The sequence below is a fragment of the Prionailurus bengalensis genome, chromosome E4, assembly GCF_016509475.1.
Source record: "Prionailurus bengalensis isolate Pbe53 chromosome E4, Fcat_Pben_1.1_paternal_pri, whole genome shotgun sequence".
NCBI lineage: Eukaryota > Metazoa > Chordata > Mammalia > Carnivora > Felidae > Prionailurus > Prionailurus bengalensis.
The window spans coordinates 31,005,754-31,021,080 of NC_057360.1; the positions used below are offsets into that span (position 1 = coordinate 31,005,754).

Here is a 15,327-nt window from a genome sequence, read left to right on the forward strand (position 1 = left end):
AGCTTCCTAGACTTTCCTTGTTTTTGATGACCTTGACAGTTTTGAGGCACAGGAGTTAGGCGTTCTGTAGAATGTTCCTCTGTTTTTCTCATGATTAGGAGGATTATGGGTTTTTAGGAAAAAGACCACAGAGGTAAAGTATCATTTTCACCACATTATATAAAAGGTACATATTATCAACATGACTTAATCTTTTTTGATGTTGACCTTGATCGCCTGGCTGAGGTCATGTTTGTCAGATTTCTCATCACAAAGTGACTCCTTCCACCCCTTTCCATGCTGTACTCATTAGAAGGAAGTCACTGCATAGCCCACACTGAAGGAGTGAGGAGTTACACTCGACCTTCCTGAGGGTGGGGTGCCTATGCAATTATTTGGAATTCTTCAGCACAGGAGACTTGTCTTTTTTCCCCCACTGATTTATTCACATCATTCATCTTCCTCTTCTTCTTCCTTCTCCTCCTTCTCTATTTCTCCTTCTCCTCCTCCTTTTCCTCCTGACTTTATTTTTTAGAGGAATTTCAGATTCATAGCAAAATTGAGCAGAAAGTACAGAGAGTTTCCATAAACCCCATGGCCCGCACATACACACAGTCTCCCCCGCTATCAACATCCTGCAGTAGAGTGGTACATTTGCTACAATAAGTAAATTTGTATTGTCACATCATCATCACCCAAATTCCCAAGTTTATAGTGGGGTTCACTCTTGGTGTTGGACATTCTATGGGTTTTGACGAATGTATAATGATGTACCCGCCACTGTAGAACTGTACAGAATATTTTCACTGCCATGAAAATCCTCTTGCTCTGCCTCTTTATCCCTTTTCCCCCTAACAGTGGTTCCCCTGGCAACCACGAATCTTTCTACTGTCTCCATAGTCTTGCCTTTTCCAGAATGCCATGTAATTGGAATCATACAGTATATACGTAGCCTTTTCAGATCGGTTCCTTTCATTTGGTAGTATGCATTGAAGATTTTTTCATATCTTTTCATGGTTTGATAGCTCATTTCTGTTCAGTGCTGAACGATACTCCATTGTCTGATGGACCACAGTTTATCTATCTCTTCACCTATCAAAGGACATCTTGGCTGCTTCCAAGTTTTGGAAATTATGAATAAAGTTGCTATGAGCATCTGTGTGCAGGTTTTTGTGTGGACATAAGTTTTCAATTCATTTGGATAAATGCCAAGGAGGGCAATGGCTGGATCACATGGTAAGAGTATGTTCAGTTTTTTCAGAAACCGTCGAACTATCTCCAAAGTGACTGTACCATTTTTGCATTCCCACTGGCAATGAATGAGAGTTCTTGTTTCTCCACATCCTTCCCAGCATTTGGTGTTATCAGTGTTCTGCATTTTGGCCATTCTAACAGGGACATAGTGGTATCTCATTGCAGTTTAATTTGTAATTCTCTAACGACACATAATGCCTAACATCTTTACATATGCTTACTTGCCATCTGTATATCTTCTTTGGTGAAGTGTTCGTTTACATTTTTGGCCACTTTAAAAAAAATTTTTTTTTAACGTTTATTTATTTTTGAGACAGAGAGAGACAGAGCATGAACAGGGGAGGGGCAGAGAGAGAGGGAGACACAGAATCCGAAACAGGCTCCAGGCTCTGAGCCATCAGCACAGAGCCCAACGCGGGGCTCGAACTCACGGACTGTGAGATCATGACCTGAGCCGAAGCTGGACGCTTAACCGACCAAGCCACCCAGGCGCCCCAAATTTTTGGCCACTTTTAAAACGGGGTTGTTTCTTTTCTTAATGTTGAGTTTTAAGAGTTCTTTGTATATTGTGGATAACAGCCCTTTATCAGACGTGTCTTTTTGCAAATATTTCCTCCCAGTCTGTGTCTTGGCTTATTCTCCTGACATTGTCTTTTGCAAAACAGAAATTTTTAATTGTGATGAAGTCCAGCTTATCAGTCATTTCTTTCATATATTGTGCCTTTGGTGTTGTATTTAAAAAGCCATTGCCACACCCAAGGTCATCCAGGTTTTCTCTTATGTTGTCTTCTAAGAGTTTTACAATTTTGTGCTTTACTTTTAGTTCTATGATATTTTTGTGGAGAGCATAAGGTCTTGTGTCTAAATTAATTTATTTCACATGTAGATTCACAGTATATATCACATGTATATATCTTTTTCATACATGTACTTAAATAAATTTTATGAGAAAAATATTGGTAACATCCTAGTGACCTCTCAAGGCATAAGGGCGGCTTCAGAGCACTTAGGGAGATGTTGATCTTCTAAACAAAGACCCTCCGTAGCCCGGTCCTTCCCACTTCTGCACACTTGGTCCTTGGGACTTTTTGGATACATTCAGTTCTCCAGCAAGACTGAGCTGCCCACTGCCCCTTTCCACCTTGTTGCTGCCAAAATTGCCACTTCTAAAAACACCCTTCATCCCAGAAGTTCCAGCTTTCACACTGGAAACTTCCCTGGCTGAAGTAATCTCTTTCTCCTCTGGGCTCAGAAGATATACTACTTATATTTCTGTTGGAGGCCGATTCTTGGTCTGTTTTTGCTCCACCTTCAAGAATCCGTGTTTTGTCCTCATTTGGGGACAGTCCTATCCTGCTTGGGGACAAACTGATGTGATGATGGTCATCTGGCCCTTCCCAGATTTGTGTATTTTAGGTACAACAAAAACATTTGTGGGGCCCAGACAAAAGCACACATGGCGTCCCATATACACAGATCTAAATATATAAAAGTTATGAATCGAGAGAACAAACCATTGAGTACGTTTTATTCTCCTACCTTGACAAATATACCTTCAGGTTGACCTGGAAGGACCAATTCAATTTCAGAATGCTTGAACTCCTTGGGGTTCTGCACTGGAGTGGGGCAGGACAGGTAACGATGATTCCTGCCTCCCGCCCGCTCCCTGCTCCTCTTCCTGTTCCTGGCTCTCTCTCAGGTACCTCATGTGCAAACTCCATCCTGCAGTCCGACCTCTGTCCACATCCCCTGCAAACAGCTGCCCCAAGACAACTTGATCTCACACTGGCAGGGAGGTTGATCCTAGGAGGATGGAAAGTCACATACACCCTGAAGGCAGGATGAGGCAGGGCTATTTGTGCAAAGGATTCCAGCATCCCAGCTACCTGAAGCATGGTCTAAAAGAGGAGGTGGGCTCTGAGTGGCCATATCTCCTTGGCCCTGAGGACTCCTTTTCCAGCGAGGAGAGATGCGGCTGGAGGAAGCACGTTTCTCAGACACTAATGCGCATGTGAATCTCCTGGGATCTTATTTAGTAGGTCCGGGTAAGGCCTGAGAGTCTGCATTTCTAAAAACTCGGGGGTGATGCCAGTCCTGGAGGTACAGGACCGTATTTTGAATAGGAAAAGTCTAAAGCATAGACCGAAGGCAGGGGTCCCTCTTGCCGGGGCACACCAGTACCTTTAGCACAACAGGACGTATTGTATAATAACTTACTCACCGCCATGGATAAACTACCAACAGAACTTAAGACACACTAGGCTACGCAAAAAGCAATGTGTACATAACACAAAGTTGAATGCGGCATCAAGCCCACACCTGGGGAGCCCTTCACTCTAGCATGACCAGTGTCATGACAGGTGAGTGTCACAGCTTGCAGCCCTACTAGTTATTGTTTTCTTCCCTTTCTTGCACACTGGAGCCCTTCACTTGTGTGGCTCACCCTGTGTCACTCACTGACCTGTTACTGACCTGTGACTGACATATCTGTTAGGGCTTTGCTGTGTCCTCTGAGACCCTTTCTTACAAATGCATTTTCTTACTCTTCCTCGTCTTTTACTCTTTCTTCTCATGTGCTTCCCCACACTCTCAGCACATTTCTTCTGGCAGTTTCTTCAGCAGACTGGCCCCTTTTCCGGGTCCTTCTGCCCTTTCCCTTTAGCCCTCAAGGCCCCTGCCCCCAACCCTCCGGCCAAGCCCCTGGAGCTCGTCCCGCAGCTCCCGATGCCCCTTCTCTGCTGCTGGAAAGCACCCTCCCTGAGGCCTGCCTTCTGTAGCATGGAGGCATCTTCAGCCAATTCCATGTGGCAAGAGAAGCTATTTATGCCTTTCGGAAATCTCATCATTGGGGCAGGAAGTGACAGACTTCCTGGCAAAGAATTCCCAAGAACATCTTCCCGAAGGAAAAAGAGAAAACATATCTCTGACGTACGTGGATGGTTTCCTTACTCGTAACTGGCCCTGCCCCAACCCAGTGATATGGCTCAAGGCAAAGGTTCCTGCTGGTGACAGAAGCCCACTCTGTGTGACCCACTCAGGCTCGGGACCTTGGATGTGGCAGGTGTGCGACCTCGACTGAATCAAGTTGAACTTCCTGGGGCTGGAACCCTGTTTCCTATTTACTCTCTCTGCTCCTGCAGATCATCTCATACGGAGCTGCCGAATGTTGGTTAACGTGCAAAGTTAATTTTTTGCTACAGCTGAGGGTTCACCATACGTCAGAATGAATGCTGAGTCAAGCAGATCATGTACAGGGTACACAGAGGGATGTGAACTTTCTTTTAGAAAGAGGGATGTTGGACCATGGCGCCAGAAACTACCCTCCCACCCTTCCCCAAGAAAATTCATGAAAAACCAAAAACCAAAAAACTCTACTCTCTGACTGGAACATATGAGACCTTCGTCTCGGGATTATGTAAGAGAATGGCAATAAACAGGGTCTTTTCAAACAGCGACATGGTGATGTAAAGGGACCAAAGGGCCAAAAGTGAATGTTCTGTCTGTGGTTGGTGGAGACGCTGTGAGGGCTTGTTATGCTCTAGCAACGACTGAAGGCAAAAATCACTGCTGGCTGTGGTGTCTTATTGAGCCTTATGATAATTTTTCCCCAAATATTCCGTTCCAAATTCTAGTGGTCAAAGACGTGTCTCTGGCTGAAAAGGACTAAGAACCACCACTCTCTACCATAAAGACTCAACAGGACTAGCCCAAGGGCAAATTGAAACAGGAGTGTTGGTCTTCAGGGTATAATTTCCTCTTCCTGCTGCAACCTTCTTGCCCACAATTGCTGGCTTCCTGGCGACACATAAAACTTACTGGTAAAAGAGTTCTTTCTCCTAGGGTTGGTAGTTTCAAGGTATACTCTAGTTAATCTAATTAATCGATGATAACATGCAAATGACATGGAATCCCCCCCTCCATTCACTATTCATTTTCATGGCGGTCTCAGAAGACCCTACCTCTCCAGTGCCTGTGAAGGTAGAAGATGGACACAGGAAGAAACCTTGGTTGAGAGATACTCCTGCACAGGTGTGGTCTTGGGACCCTCTCGGTCTATCCTGACACACCTGCTGTTCTCTTTATACAAGTGGCGTTCATTGTTACTATTTGTCTGATGGGCTGGCTGATTGACAGACTTTTCTGAATGACAAATGAAGGTCCAAGGGTGTTTTCCTTAGTGGTGTCCTTTAGGATGGTGTTCAGGAAGGTTGTCTTGGGGAGGTGTCTGGTATAGCCATGATTCATACCATGATTTACACCATAACTCCCTTTCCACTTGGGAGGCTGAGGTGTGACCCTAGCTGAACCAAGTGGCTTTCCTTCCCTCAGATCAGGAGGTTGGGAGACGTGTTATTCATGTGCATTGGTTGAAATGTTCAAGCTATGGTTTCCTTTTTTTTAAATGTTTGTTTATTTTTGAGAGAGAGGGACAGAGACAGAGTGCTAGTGGGGAGGGGATGAGAGAGAGGGAGACACAGAATCTGAAGCAGGCTCCAGGCTCTGAGCTGTCAACACAGAGCCAACACAGAACTCACAAACCACAAGATCATGACCCGAGCCAGAGTCCAACACTTAACCGACTGAGCCACCCAGGGGCCCCTGAGCTATTGTTTTCTGCATGTCTCATTTGTTCTTTGTTTCTTTTTTCCTCTTTGTCTTTTTTTGGATTGATTTTTTTTTCATGATTCCATTTTATTTCCACTATTGGCTTATTAACTGTATCTCTTAAAAAATTTTCTTTGGTGCTTGCTCTCTATGGTTTATAGCACACACCTTATCCCAGTCTGCCTTCGAACAATGTTTTAGTTTTATGTCACTTCATGTATAGTAAGAGCAACTTACGACAGTTTAATTTCATTTCTTCCCTCCTATCTTTTGTGCTATTGTCATATGTTTTACTCCAACATAGGCTGTGAACCCCAAGATACACTGTAATGATTTTTATATTAATCAATTATCTTTTTTTTTTTTTTTTTTTAAATTTTTTTTTTTCAACGTTTATTCATTTTTGGGACAGAGAGAGACAGAGCATGAACGGGGGAGGGGCAGAGAGAGAGGGAGACAGAATCGGAAACAGGCTCCAGGCTCTGAGCCATCAGCCCAGAGCCCGACACGGGGCTCGAACTCACGGACCGCGAGATCGTGACCTGGCTGAAGTCGGACGCTTAACCGTCTGCGCCACCCAGGCGCCCCTTAATCAATTATCTTTTAAAGAAATTTAAAAGCAAGATAATTTTCTTTTATATTTGCCCTACAATTTGACATTTCTGGTGCTCTTTATTCCTTGGTGTAGATCCAAATTTCCATCACCTTCCACCTGACGAACCCCCTTTAACATTACTTCCAGTGCAACTCTTCCAGGCAACCAATTATTATTGCCTTTTCTTTGTCCGAGAGGGTATTTGTTTTTGCTTTTTTTTCCTGAAAAGATATTTTCATAAGGTATATACTTCTAGGCTGATAGTTTTTACTTTCAGCTTTGTAAAGATGCCCCACTGTTGCTAACTTGCAAAGTTTCTGACAAAAGAATGCTATCATTCTTGTCTTTTACTCCTCTGTATATTCCTTCTTTTCCCCTTACTTTCATGATTTTAACTTTTATCACTAGCTTTTAGCAATTTGATTATGGTGTGCCTTGATGCAGTTTTCTTTATGTTTATTCTGCTTGGAATTTCTTGAGCTTATTGTATCTGTAAGTTTACAGTTTTCATCAACTTTGGGAACATTTCAGCCATTATTTTCTTCAAATTTTTTTCTGTTCTCCCTCCTCTCCTGGAACTCAAATTTCAAGTATGCTATACTACTTGATACTGACTCACAGGTAACTGAAGGGCTTTTTTTCTTAGTCTTTTTTTCCTTTGGACAGTTTCTACTGCTATGTCTTTAATGCACTGATCTTTTATTTTATATTATCTGAACTGTTTTTAATCCCATTCAGCATACTTCTCATTTAGATACTGTAGTTTTCATCTCTAGAAATTTTTAGATCTTTTTTTGCATCTTCCATTTTCCCCTTCATTGTGTTTGTTTCCCTCTGTCTTCCTCAGCACACAAAGCATGTTTACAATAGCTGTGTTAACGCTCTTGTCTGCTGAATCCATATTCTCTGTCCTTTCTGGGTCTGTTTCTACTAATTGATCTTTCTCCCAGTTATGGATAATATTATCCTACGTTGATGCATGCTTGGCAAATTTTGCTTGGTTGTGGGACATGGTGAATTTTACATTGTTGGTTACTGCATTTTGTTGTAATCCCTGAAGTGAGGCGCTACGTGTTCTTGCATGCAGATAAGTTGCCTAAAGTCAGTTTGGTTCCTGCAAGGCTTGCTTTAAGCTTTGTTAGGGTGGATCCTGAACAACAGTGAGTTCAGAACAAATTAGCTCCACTGCTAGGGCAATGCCTTTCTGAGGAGTCTCCCAGACGCCGTGTGTATTATGAGGTCTTTCCACTCTGGCTAAGGGGAACAGAATTCTGTGAGCTCCAGGAATATGGGGGCTCTTGCTTTCCATTGTTGTGCTCCCTCTCTAACTGACCCCTCCCACCAGCTTCATGTATTATTGTCTCACACGTGCCTGAATCAGTACTCAGGCAAAGACTTGATCTACAGACCTTCAGAGCTCTCCCTCTGGGTGGGTCTATCCTCTCTAATATGCTGCCTCTCCAACTCTAGCCATCTTGGCTTCCCTGAATTCCAATCTGTCAAGCCAGTGAGACCACCAGGCTGCTTGGGTTCTGCCTCCCCATGCTGCAGCCTGGAGACTTCCTCCAGCTGGTAAGCTGAAGCAACTGTGGAATTGACCTTGGGTTTGTTTTTTTCCCTTCTCTAAGTGACACAGCCCTGTGGTCACTATGGCCCAAAACCTGAAACCATTGTGTCATAGTTTATCCAGATTTTTAGCTTTAGTTTAAGTTAAGAAAATAAATTCCTGGGGTGCCTGGGTGGCTCAGTCAGTTAAGCATCAGACTCTTGGTTTTGGCTTAGGTCATGATCTCATGGTTTGTGAGTTTAAGCCCCACATTGGGCTCCATGCTGACAGTGTGGAGCCTGCTTGGGATTCTCCCTCTCTCTCTCTCTCTCTCTCTCTCTCTCTCTGCTCCTCCCCAACTCACTCTCTGTCTCTCAAAAAAAAAAAAAAAAAAAAAAAAGAGAGATGGAATGCCTGAGTGGCTCAGTTGGTTAAGCATCTGACTTCAGCTTAGGTCATGATCTTACAGCTTGTGAGTTCAAGCCCCACATCGGGCTCTGTGCTGACAGCTCAGGGCCTGGAGCCTGCTTTGGATTCTGTGTGTGTGTCTCTCCCTCTGCCCCTCACCCACCCATATTCTCTCTCCCTCCCTCCCTCCCTCTCTCTCTCTCTCTCTCTCTCTCTCGTTACTCCATTATGGCCAAAAGCAGAAGTTTTCTCCATGCAGATATAATGATATAACATAGACATTTTACATCATGATGTTTTCATTTAACAGTAGATTTTGGTCATTTTTCCATTTCACTGTATAATTTTTGTAGACATTGTTTTAAACTGTATTTACAATCATTTACTTATCAAAAAGCTATCAGTTGAGTAACCCTTATGCTCCAGGCTCTGAATAAAGCAGTGAACCGAACAGGTAAGATTGCCATTTTCACAGAGGTTTTGCTCTAGTGGAGGGAAGACAGGTAAAAGATAAGAAATAAATGAGCAAACCACAGAGTGATAAGAGCTATAAAATAGGGCAATATGTTAGAGAGTGACAAGGACAGCTATTGAAGATGGGTATTTAGAGAAGTCCTCTCTGAGATATGGAGTCTACTCCCTGAGTTAAGAGCAGCCATGTGCAAAGCATTCTGGGCAGAGGGAACATTAGTGCAGGAGCCCCAGGAAAGTAGGGAGCCTGGGGTACTGGAGGAACAGAGAGGAGACCAGTTTGGGTAGAGTATAGCGAGCAAGGGGGAAGAGTCATGCCAGATAAAATCAGGGAAGAGACAAGGGGGCCAAGGCTTTGTGGGGCAAAGAATACCATGCAAGTGTGTAATTTATTTACTTAACTGTACCATTATATAATTAACTTACTTATTCCTGTCCTGTTGAAACTTAGGTTCTTGCATTTTGAAATGTTTTATCATAAATGACACTGCAGTAAACATCTTTGATTTTTCTTTTTCCTTTCTGTACTTAGAATTCTTTCAATATGGCAGAATTCCAGGACTGGCATTAAAGAGACAGAGGGTGTGTAGCAGAGGCTGTTGCTACCGCCAGGGTCCCTTTTACCATCAGCGGTGTCCTTCCTCTAGCCCCTGCAGGTGCTGCTGACAACGCACACCTTTGCCCAATGGAGCCACCTCCCCGCATGCCTGGGAATGACACTCCTCCCTCCACAGCCTACAGTCAATGGCTGACGGGTGTGGGGAGACAAAAGCACCTATCTCCTTGACTCAATGCAGGACAAACTGCGGTGCCATTTATATTCCAGAGCTGCCAGAAGGACCAGGTGGAGGCCACATTTCTCCTGAAAGCACATTCCTGCCTAGCTTCTTCCCCTCCTTATCCTGCTCCCCGTCCTCCTTTCATGACTCTCCCCAAAAGTCACCTGCACAAGAATCTCCACATTAGGCTTTCCTCCTAGGGAACTCAGCCTACAACCGGATAGGAACCTTCTGAAAACTTGATTTACTAAATCCTAATGAAGAATTCTGTCTGTAGACTCACGATGCTCATTGAAGACAGTTTGACATTTGCCAAGTTACCATGAAGGGTAGGAAGCACTGGGAGGTGGTGGATACGTGATTGAAGGACTAATAGGTGATGACAAGAACGTGTAGAAAAAAGGATTAAGACTCCATCAAATTTGGACAGGTAGGGAACACAGGTCTGTGAAGACATAGGAACAGCCAGGCTTAACCTAAGTGAGAACAACCCGTTTGACAACATCCAGGTGAACCTGTTGTCCCTGTTCTCAGCAATAATGAGAGCCTGCAGGTCCCAGAGCACATAGCTTATTTTCCTCTGAAGGAGTCTGCCATTTGATTCCAGAGGCCCTGTGGCTTTAAGATAAGAGGACAAGAGAGCAGAAACACTACAGCCAGGGGTGGGATCCATGGTCAGAACAAAGAAAGGGACACAATGAGAGATGGGAATGAGGGTTCAGATCAGGGAAGGAAAACTCAGGGTATCCCAATGCTTCGGTCATGATTTTCTTTTCCCTCTCCTCTGTGGGAAAAGACAATAGTCCATGGGAAAGCCTGAGATCAGCAGTGGCTATCACCCCCTTCCCCCAAGCCCCTCGTCACCCCCTGCCACTCTTGCCCACTCCACCACCTCGCCATCCACCGAAGAAAGGATCTTGGACAAGGGACCCCACACAGAGTGTTTGGAAGTATCCTCTTACTGAGAGTCTGGGCAGATTCCAACCTGGCTTCCAAAGTAGATGGTAATTCTACTGCCAAGCATTTATGAAGACGCCGATATCTAGAATCATTAGCAAATTCATCCAAATGTCAGGAATCTGAGAAAGGACCATGTGCAGGAAGGCCATCTCTACCTACGTCAGAATGAGAACGGCAGTGACTGAGTAGCCCCCCCTTAACCGTGGTTTTGCCCTCTGCATTCGCAGTCACCTCTTGCCAACTGTGGTCTGGAAGCAGAGGATCCTCCTTCTGACCTGTCATCAGAGAGTCAATAGTAGCCTAACGCTATGTTGCAATGTCTGTGTCATTCGCCTCACTTCATCTCATCATAAAGGCATGTTTCTCATCTCACATCCTCACAAGAAGGGCGAGCACAGTACAGTGAGAGATTTTGAGAGAGATCACATCCATGTAACTTTCATTACAACATATCATTATAATTGTTCTGGCTCATTACTAGCTTTTGTTGTTAATCTCTTACTGTGACTAGTTTATAAACTTTATCGTAGACATGTACGCACAGGAAAAAAACACAGTGAATATAGGGTTTGGTACTATCCATGGTTGCAGGCATCCCCTGCGGATCTGTGAACGTATCCCCCGTGAGTACGGGAGGCCTGTTGTACACACCTGAAAATACCCCTTATGTACTGAACACACAGTCCTTCAAACATGAATGTGACATGTGCCTTGAGTTGCCTATCCAGGTCTGTGGCTGGGTCTCAGTGAGCCACTCGGAGGTATGGTAAAAACTGAAATTTTCACAGGACCTTACAGCTTCCAAAATACTTTCATAAACATTATTATTTAGCTGCCACTCATCTGTAAGCTAGATACTCTTACTATTGTTACTGTTTTCATTTTTTCAGAAGAGTACCTAGGAAGCCAGAGAAGTTAATAACTTGCCTAAGATCCCAGAGCCATCAAGAGGCAACCCTTTTCTTCTCAGTCTGAATCTTGTACAGTTCTCACGCTATCTGCCTGCCTTGTCCCCTTCCTGCTCACTGGAATCTTTTTATGTCCTGAAGTTCAAGGCTAAGAGTTCTGAGATCCTAGAAAAGGCAAGAGGGAGTTGGTCATCCATGAGCTCCAGAGCCTGCTCTCTCCCTCAAGGGTATCTTCTCATACTTACTACAGGAGGAGCATTCTATCCTACCCTTTTTTGCTTTGGGATACAGCTCCCACATCCTGGACGTAAGAAGTACTTCTTTCCCTCCCTGATTCACTCCTCTGTGGCTCCCAAGATGGCAGGCCTCTCCACACCAACGGGAAGATGGCAAGATGTGCCAACCTATCCCTGGGAGCGATGACAGTGAGCCCATGTAACAGCCTGGGTAGGAAGTGAGTAGGGGGTTCCTCTGGCTGCAGTGAATGCTGAGCACATTGTTTCTGCCCCCCCGGGATCCCCTTTCTCCTGCACTTCCAGGCCTGTCTATCTAACCTGGGATGATGGAATGCCATTTCTTTCTCTCATTACTCTAAATTAAGTATCATTAGGAAGGTAAATGCTCTCCCTAAAACAAATAAATCACCCAACACACTCCAGAGAGAGATTTAATTATTTAAATTATTTCTAGATAATCTGTCTCTTTGGATTATCCAAACCACTGTTGAAAACTAACATAAAAAACAGACTCACCTGAAGCCCAGAGCCTTAGGGCTTACGCTGACTTGCAGACTGGGCACGAAGCCTGCCATGGAAGGAAGTCCGTAGTGATAGCATTTGGGAGGATTTGTCATCCCGAGGAACATGGTGGTAGTATTTTCAGCATTTGCAGGCTCTGAGTCATAGCAAAGCATGCCACGCTGTGGGGAAAGACCCAGCTCTGGATTGGACGGCTTCCCAAGGCAGAGTCAACCGACAGGCCCGGGAAGCTCGTTAATCCTCTTCAGGGCGTCAGCACCATAGCCAACCGAAGCCATCAGTGGGCACAGATTGCTGAGATTCCCGGGCTGGGACGTGTGGGGGCCAAGACTTGTCCAGAAGATGCTACAGAAGAGACTCTAGAGTGGAGGCCCACTCCCCTGCCCCCAGGAACAAGAGCAGCTTATTCTGGGGAGGAAGGGGCTAGGGCTGTTATGGTGGCAGAGGAGCGGGGACCGGAGGAGGCTTGTACCCTCAGAGGAGTCATGCCCGCCATGCCTTGGCACAGCCAAAGCAAGCCCAACAGCCATGCCTGTGCCTGCAGTTCTGTTGGCTAACCTGGGAGGTCCCTCTAGGGTGAGAAGAGCCAGAAGATTCTGCTTCTCTGGTCGGCAACACGGAGCAGTGAATTTGGCGCAAGAGCAAAGATTCGGAGGGAAAGATACAAGGCAAAAAAAAAAAAGAGGTTTCCCCTGGGAACTGCTGTGGTGATGGGAGGGAGTTCTGGATCAAGTGCCAAAAACCCAGGAGGTATCTAGGAATAGGCTGTGGAGGTGCTTTGTGACCTAAAGTTCCTCCCATCCCTAACATTCTGCTATTCTGGTTTATTGGAGGAGACCGGATAAACATACATCAAAAATGCAGAAATGCTAAGCAGCAGGAAATGTAGCGATGGAGTCAAGTCTCCACTTTCTGCCTTTAAAAATTTTTTTTTCATGTTTTCATTTATTTTTGAGAGAGAAAGAGAGAGAGCGCATGAGCAGGGGAGGGGCAGAGAGGCAGAGAGAGAGAGAGAGAGAGAGAGAGAGAGAGAGAGACAGAGAGAGAGAGAGAGAGAGATGGAATCTGAAGCAGGCTCCAGGCTCTGAGCTATCAGCACAGGGCCCGACGCAGGGCTCAAACTGACGAGCGGTGAGATCGTGACCTGAGCCGAAGTCAAACGCTTAACTGACTGAGCCACCCAGGTGCCCCTCCACTTTTTGCCTTAAGCGTGATCTTTGTAGACCTCAGCCAGGCCCCAGACCACCGACGGGAGGGCCGAAGACTGGACACAGAGGGCATACATGTGGGAAAAGACAGGTGATTCTAGTCGAAAGCCCAAAGAGCTAATTATAGAGCCCACCGAACGGAGAAAACTCCATGAAAAGAACTATTTTTTCTTACCTGAGGCTGCAAATCTTCTGAGGAGAGACTCTGCTATTGTTTCGGTTAAGATGTGCACTTCCTGAAGGCAGAGAAGGTGATTCAGGTGTTACCCCTGGAAAGGTGGCTGGCAGTGAGAGAGGGGTGGGTGCGGATGACTCAGGGCTGATTTGGGATTTGCTGCCTTACCTACGGTGACTCAGGCAGCCCAGGCCCCTGCCTTCTGTGGGCCAAAATCCTGCGACAGGATCCCCCATGCAAACATGCAGGCAGTTGCCTTGCGGATGGTCTGAAATGCTTCTGCCACTGCTCTGTAACTGTCTCAAAGGACAATCATTCGGCGGTTAAAACAGGGAAGGAGGGAGGTATGATGTTCTATAGCTAAGTGGATTCAGGTGGGGCCAGGAATGTTTTCTAGAAAAGGGGGATTTCAAATCTACTTGGCTGAATGAAAAGGAGCTATCTCCTGTCTCATGCATGATCTACGAATGTGTCTTCGTGTACACTCCCCTGCTCGGCAGTGGTAACACATTCAAGTTGGTCAATAGACTGGAGTGAGCTGAGGTGTCTGCAGAGTTCCTGTTGCCTGAAGAGGCTGGGTAGCACATTGAAGAGTGCCTGGTTTCTGTGGCCGGAAAGAGCTGGGCTCAAGTACTACGTGGGCCACTTACTAGTCGTGTTTCCTTGAACAAGTTGCTTGAACTCCCTGGTTCCACAGGATCCTTAATTATAAAATGCAGACAATCACTCCATACGGTGGGACTGAGAATTAAATGTGACAATAAACAGCACTAGGCCAAAAGGAGCCCCATGTGTTTGACTTCTGTGCCTGTCAGAGGCACATTGGGAAGGCAGGATCTGAGATGGAGCTGGATAAACAGGTGTTCCCCATGTGGGGCCTTAACTGTGCTTTTCTCTAATGAAGTGCCATCTGGAGGGGAGCCAGCCTGAACCCAGATTGCCTGTCCAAGATGGCAGCCTGTCCAGAGACTCCTCCACATAGAGCCCGTGTTAGGCCTAGGACACACGGGCCACACGGCCCATGCCTCAGCACTGCCTTTGGCAAATAGGGCCACCTTTGGAAACTCCCACCAAGCCCAGGCTCTGCAACTGTGCCTGAAAAACACAACACAAACACGGCATTAAGGTCCAGAGGTGGTGCCTCGGTGCTGTCTGTGGTATGTCTCCTGGACATTGATGATAAGGGCTGAGAAATGAAAAGGAATCTCAAAAGGGGAACTATTGGTTAAGATCACACGAACCAACTTTTTGTAAACACACTTCCATTTTTCTTCTTGCTTTTTAATATTCCTTGTGTGTTCTTGTATGAAAATGTATCTCTTACAGCTCAGTGTGTCAAATGAGAAAGAGGGATCAGGGGCGCCTGGGTGGCTCAGTTGGTTAAGTGTCCGACTCTGGATTTCGGCTCAGGTCATGGTCTCGCTGTCGTGAGACGGAGCCCCACGTCGGGTTCTGTGCTGACGGCTCAGAGCCTGCTTGGGATTCTCTGTCTCCCTCTCTTTGCCCCTCCCTGCTCATGCCATCTCTCTCTGTGTCTCTCAAAAATAAACAAACAAACAAACGTTAAAAAAAATAAAGAGGAATCAATCACAAGTCCCGGGTTCCAGCGCCAGCTCTTATTAACTGAGAGAGACCTTGGGTGGATCCATTCATCTTGTTGAGCCTCAAAGATCTCAGCTAT

The 15,327-nt window shown here is 45.5% G+C and overlaps 1 long non-coding RNA gene across 1 annotated transcript in view; it reads right to left on the reverse strand.

Annotated features, from left to right (window-relative positions):
• Window positions 1-15,058, reverse strand: part of LOC122476411 — a 59,223-nt gene extending 44,165 nt beyond the window's left edge. The window contains exons 1-2 of the long non-coding RNA XR_006295484.1: window positions 13,647-15,058; window positions 12,258-12,424 (exon numbers count right to left, since the gene is read on the reverse strand). This is a non-coding gene — a long non-coding RNA (uncharacterized LOC122476411). The remainder of the gene's footprint in view (window positions 1-12,257; window positions 12,425-13,646) is intronic.
• Between the last annotated feature and the right edge of the window lie 269 nt (window positions 15,059-15,327).